The sequence below is a fragment of the Hibiscus syriacus genome, unplaced genomic scaffold (assembly GCF_006381635.1).
Source record: "Hibiscus syriacus cultivar Baekdansim isolate YM2019G1 unplaced genomic scaffold, ASM638163v2 tig00110893_pilon, whole genome shotgun sequence".
Classification (NCBI taxonomy): Eukaryota; Viridiplantae; Streptophyta; class Magnoliopsida; order Malvales; family Malvaceae; genus Hibiscus; species Hibiscus syriacus.
In genome coordinates, this window is record NW_024062901.1 from 10,124,019 (window position 1) to 10,130,808 (window position 6,790).

Genomic DNA, 6,790 nt, shown 5'->3' on the forward strand with positions numbered 1-6,790 from the left:
TTTTTTCATCTAAATATAGTAATGTGTGTGAGAATCAAGATATCTCAATGGTGAAAGAATGATTGTTATCCTTATAGATCTCAGGTTCAAGCATCAGAGACTGTAAAGATGTTTGAGCTTTCATTGTTAAATGATTATGAATATTTAGAACAGACACTATATTGTAATCATCCTAAATTAATAAAAACAAAAGTGATGTGATTAAAAAATATAAGATTATCAATTCCTAAATTATACGAACAAATACGAGTTATCAATATTAAGAGGGGAGTTAATTTAAACAGTAATTAATTAGTATAGTGAGAAAAGGCGTTAGATCATTAAATAACATCCAAGATTTGAATATTGACATTGTCAATGAAACAAAGTGATTTTGAAAAGTCATCTTATAATGAATCTTTTTAACATTTAATATGGTCTATTTGGATTAGTTAAGCAATAGATCAAATAATAATTATATAAAAAAATAATTTATATTTTATCAAAAAATAGTTGGGGACTAAATTATGAAGAATCCTATTATGTAAGTCTACTAAGAGCAATAAATAATGAGGACCAAATTTGGTAGATTGAGACAAAATGGTGGGTATTGGATTGGGGGGCTGCACAAACTCCAATAGATGCAAAACGGCATGTGGACTGTGAACAATCCAAAAGGCTTTTCCATTGCTCCACTTGTATGGTATTATCTTCACCACTAGAGATGTAAATGAGTCGAATCGAGTTCGAATATTATTAAATTCGATTCGATTTAAAAATTTTAAAATAGAGCTCGACTCGATTCAAAAACTCACGAGCTTAAAATTTTCAAGTTCGACTCGAATTTAAAATCCTGAACTGAAGCTCGTGAGCAACTCGAAATAAAAAAAAAATTCTTAAACTTAACTCGATTGAAGCTTCAAACTCTAACTCTAACATAAACATTAAATACATGAAAATCTTACTGTATTTTAAAAAAAATCAATACATAAATATTAATATTATTAATAATTTATTATTTTTAAAATAGAATCTTAATATATTATATTTTCGAGTTGCTCACGAGCTTTTTGAGTCGAATATCAAGTAGCTCGTTTCGGCTCATTAAGAACTCAAATCGAGCTCGAGTCGAGTCCATTCGATCCGAGTATTTATTGAGTCTTGATCAAATTGATCTCGAGTAGTTCGCGATCTGTCTCGTCTCATTTACACCCCTGTTCACTCCCGATTCAATTGCGTTGGCTTACATGCAATCATGCAAAACAAAACAAAATAAAGGGTAAACTATGTATTTAGTACTAAAATATCAGTTTCAGTTTGTTTTAATATTTAAACTTTTAATTTTTTTTAAATTATACCTAATATTTAGTTTTTATTTCATTTTAGTACTCCAATGTTAAAAACTTAACGCGATTAGTACTAAAACTATTAATTTTGGTCCGTTTTAGTACATAAACTTTTGATTTTTTAAGACTTAACGTTAAATTTTGAACATGGTACTAAAATGAAACAAAAACTTAACCTTAGGTATGATTTCAAAAAAATTGAAAATTTAGATACTAAAACATATCAAAACTGATAGTTTAGATACTAAATACTTAATTTATCCTAAAATAAAATTCTAATTCAACTTCTCCATTGTCATTAATGAGCATTGTTTATAAGTTTTAACGATTATTTTCTCATTGTATTTAGTTTAGGTTGGATTCAAATAAACTCTGGTTTGATTTTTGTTTAGGTTTTTGGTAAGTAAGGTTAGGTATCGGTCAGGTCGATAATGAATCAATTAATTTTCGAAACGAGTTATTATTAGATTAATAAATTTTTATGTTGGTTTAACCTTGTGATCTTCGGGTCAATTTGAATTATTTTATATTATTGTAAAAAAAAATTGTATTATCAATATCATTCAAACTTAATTTCAACTCTTAGCCGTTTCATGTTTCATGTTTCACGTCCAATCATCATTTAGGGATGATAATTTGACTTGAATCTAATCTTATAAGGCGCATAAGAGTTTGTGAGATGAATTTCATATTAATCTCGTCTGAAAAATTTATGGTGCGGCCTATTTAGTTAAAAAAATTCGGATCAAGTTTGAATATCGTATTCAAGTCCATATTAAATGTCTGATCGGATAAATTAATTTGGATAATCGGATTTGGATTAAATTGATTAAATCTATCAGATGTAATTAGGACAATGTTTTATATTGCAGTGGCTGGATTTGCTTAGGTCTGCGTGGCAAGAAGCTCAGTGGTTAAAGCAGAAGGCAGTCCCAACCATGAACGAATAAATGAAAAAAGGTTACATTTCGTTTGCCTTGGGACCAATTATCCTCCCGGCTCTCTATTTCGTTGGGCGTAGACTCTCGGAGGATGTCGTTGAAAGCCACGAATATAATCTTCAATACGAGGGGTACGACTTCACAAGTATTCAATGAATGTGATCAGGGTTTCAAATCACGTTCTGAAAACGTGATTTCGTCCTCGAAATTACGGTTTCTCCACCGTCCGAGTTACCTGCTACACCTGCAATAGCGCCCGCGACGGCCACAATCACGGTAAACCCAAAATAAACGAAAACGCGATCGCGACTTGAAACTTGACTGTGATTCTTTGTTGAAATCATTGTCCATACTGAAACAATTAAATTATTTTCATTAATAATAATATTTAATGTATGATATGGCTGCACAGAGGAAAAACTAAACGCGGTTTCTTTGTACATAATTCACGGCACCGATTCAATAACCGAAGATGATGTAAATCAAGAACTGAAGCATTTAATCGAGCAAAGGAGGAGAGAGCTGCACAGAGCAGTGGAACGGCGTCGTTAGTTATTCTGGAAAATGAGCAAAGTATTGCATCTGTTTTACGCGAAAGAAGATGGTTTTACCTCGCATGAAATGGCGAATGTTGTGAATGCAGTAATACCTGAGCCAGTATTTGTCGATGAACTCTAACTAAGCTGAGGTGACTGAACCTATAGCACCTGTGCTTTTAACCGAATTTTGCATTTGTGCTTGTTGATAGGGTTCTAGATTTCATTCATTCGCCAAGGCCTCGAAAATCTGTAATACCATTCACAGAATTTCATTATCCTTTTGAGTTTGATTACCATTACATACGAGTGTGTGGCATTTTTCATGCATCAACTTTAGAATTTACGATAGATCACCTTGAAAGGAAAATATATCACTTTTTGTCATTAGAATCACTGGTTCATTTAAGCTCCTAAATACCTGATATTGATGTATACAAAATCTCGAGTCATCCAACGGTGGAGAACTGCTGAAAAGGTTGCCAAGAATCCACTCTAATCTCGGTGCAAAATCCTTTTGTTCTTGACAATGACCGGAAATATTTTATTGACAAGGAAGGAAAGAGCTTTTTCTCTACTGGAATTTGATCTTTAACAAGGTCCTTTCAAGCTAGTTCATGATAGGGACTTGGTACGATAAAGATTGGCAAAATGAAGACGAAAAGTATTGATCTTCTTTTGTCGAACTTATTCGCAAACAAAGTGAAAACGAATGGCAATATGCTTCATTCGGCCATGAACTAGATGTTGACAAAGAGGAATAGCACCCACATTATTGCAGGAGCACATGCAAGAGAAATAGAGTTCCGATAAAAGATTCATGTTCCAATTAGGTTCAGCAACAACATTGGTAACAAATCAATGTTCTGCTTCAATGGAGGAACAATCACCAGTTGTTTGCTTTTTAGATATTGACCGATCAAGAATGAAAAATAAATCTCACCTGCTTGGTCTGCAACTGAGTAAGCATGAAAATTACGGTTGGATTTGCGATGGAAAAAAACCGGAAGGATGGCCAAGTGTCGTGTGATATGGGTTGCCCGGGTTGAATAAATAACGTCCTCATGAGCTCCATATCCTTGTGAGTAATGCAATTAACGGCTTAAAAACAAGGATGGATCGATGTGGTGGTGGGTGCGGTCATACCCTTGAAAATTTTAAAATCCTTTTATATATATATATTTTATATGAATTATTTAAGGGTAAAGTATAGTAATGGTCACTGAATATTTCTGAAGCTTAAATTTAAGTCCCCCAACTTTTAAAATTTGCAATACAATCCCCCAACATTTATTCCGTTTACAATATGGTCCCCCAACTTAAACCACTGTTAGAAAATTAGGGTAAATTGTATAAACGGTCATTGAACTTTTCAGGCACTTGAATTTAGGTCCCCAACTTTTAAAACTTGCAAAACAGTCCCCCAATAATTTTATTTTCTTATTAAATATAGATGTATAGAAAATATAAATGATTCAATTTATATTTAAATGTATAAATCATTTATATTTTTGATATATTTTATTTTTCTTGTATAAACTAGTATTTAAAATATGTTTATATTTTAATCAAAATATTTCAATATACGAATAAAAATATATTTATATAAATGTATATTTATATTTAGATGTATAAATAAAAAAATATATTCATATATTAATGTATGAATCATTTATATTTTTTGAATATTTTATTTTTAATAAGAAATTAAAATTATTAATTATATTAGAAATACTCAACTTAAGATTATATATATAATCATGAATTATAAATATGAAAAATATAATTATTAAATTTAGTTTAAAAATATATAAATCTTAAATTTATTCTTTTAAAATATTGTATCAACTAATATTTAAAAAATATATTAAATCTATCAAACAATTTATCAAATATAATATTTTTTATTGTAAAAAAATATAATATTTTCCTAAAAAAATATAATATTTTCCCATCATTTATTGTTTTCAAATTTTTTGCCGAAGTTCAAATCTCATTATTTCCATTTTTCCATTATATTCTTTTTTTTTCTGGCATTGGTCATACTATTAGTATATGTATTATTGTATATCTCTTAATACAAACGATGGTGCTAGCTTAGTGGCTTCACTCTGTATCTTTCATTTGCGTGACTCAGGTTTGAGTTTGCCCAAGACCCAAATTTTACTTCTTTGTAACTTAATTTTCTTCTAATTAGGTGGTGACATGTGTCACCAATAACACATATCATGATCATGTGTTAACACATGTAAGATCCTGATTAAATGATTAATTTATTAAATTTTATTTAATTTAGGACCAAATTGATAGCATATATAAATAATTAGGTGGTGACATGTGTCACCAATGACACGTGTCATGATCATGTGCTAACACATGTCAGATCCTAATTAAATGATTAATTTATTAAATTTTATTTAATTTAGTACCAAATTGATTATATAAATAATAAAGACTGAATGTATAATAATGTCAATTTCTTTTAACTGCCACATCATCATTTTTATCAATTGGTAACGACTAGTGGCTTAGTTGAAACAGTTAAATAATTATGTTGTATGATTGATAAATTTAAAAGATCGATGATAAAAGTAAAAAGGGTTAGATAGTTAAGTTGTCAACCGAGTAGTTTACACTTTTATTTATACTTCAAAATAACATTTTATAAATTTAAAATTTGAATTATTTTCAACCTCTTCTATATCCTAACTACTTTTTTTAATTAAAAAATTTCTTCAACAGATAAGAATTATACTATTATATTTATATAAAAAATATGTATCACATGAAATAAGATGAAATTAAATAATAATAAATATGACATAATTGAATTTAATTGAATTATTTTAGAATTTAGGGTTTAGAATGAAATTGAAATTACTTTGGAAATTGGGGTTTAGAATGAAATTGAGGACTGTTTTGCAAGTTTTAAAAGTTGGGGGCCCTAAATTCAAGTGTCTGAAAAGTTCAATAACCGTTTATATAATTTACCCTAATTTTCTAACGGTAGTTTAAGTTGGGGGACCATATTGCAAACGGAATAAATGTTGGGGGACTGTATTGCAAGTTTTAAAAGTTGGGGGACCTAAATGCAAGCTTCAGAAATATTCAGTGACCATTACTATACTTTACCCATTATTTAATTTCATACCCAGACCCAGCCCAATACATGTGTCAGATGGGTCGTAGTCCATGACAACATGTTTGAGGGGCATCAGTTTTCTAATGCTTATAGTGTGTATATATATAATTGGCAAAAAAAATTAGCCCAAAACTCCTGATATTGTTTGAGGGGGCATCAGTTTTCAGTTTATATTAGTATTAATATTGTTTTACTATAATTTCTATTACATTTTTGTTTTAAAAAATTATTTAAGTTTTGTCTATTATACGGTACAAGTATAGGGGCATAAAATTATTATTTCGCCCAGAGCATTAAAACTCATTGGACCGGCTCTGTTCATACCCTTGAGATATTTAGTCTCGTACCCCTAAAGTTTTAATATAATTTTTTTATGTTCGCACCCCTGACACAAATTCACGAGCACAGTCCCTTCTTAAATTGTGGGGAATCAATTTTATTTAAAGAGTGGTTGTAGTGGATAGTTGTGATTTGATAATTTTATCTTTCTAGTTATCATGTATAAAAAGGATAGTCTCCCTCAAATTAGTCAAAAAATTAATTATTCTATTTCATTCTCCTCAGAAAAAAATTTGTCGAAGAGAGTAATACAAGCGGGTTCTACATTCTTATTTTGGGTGTACTAAGTTAGAAATATTGTGTTAACCTTATGGGACAACGTCCATTTTCGAGATTGCAACAATTTGGACAAAGTTATTTTTAAAACAGTGACTCCTACCATGACACAATAATTTGTTCTATTTTCCTTTATTACTTTATTTTTTTGTCAATGCTAACAATATTATTTTGCAGCAAAATTATTTTTAGTCAATGCTAAAAAATTTAGTGAATTAATACCCTTGAAGC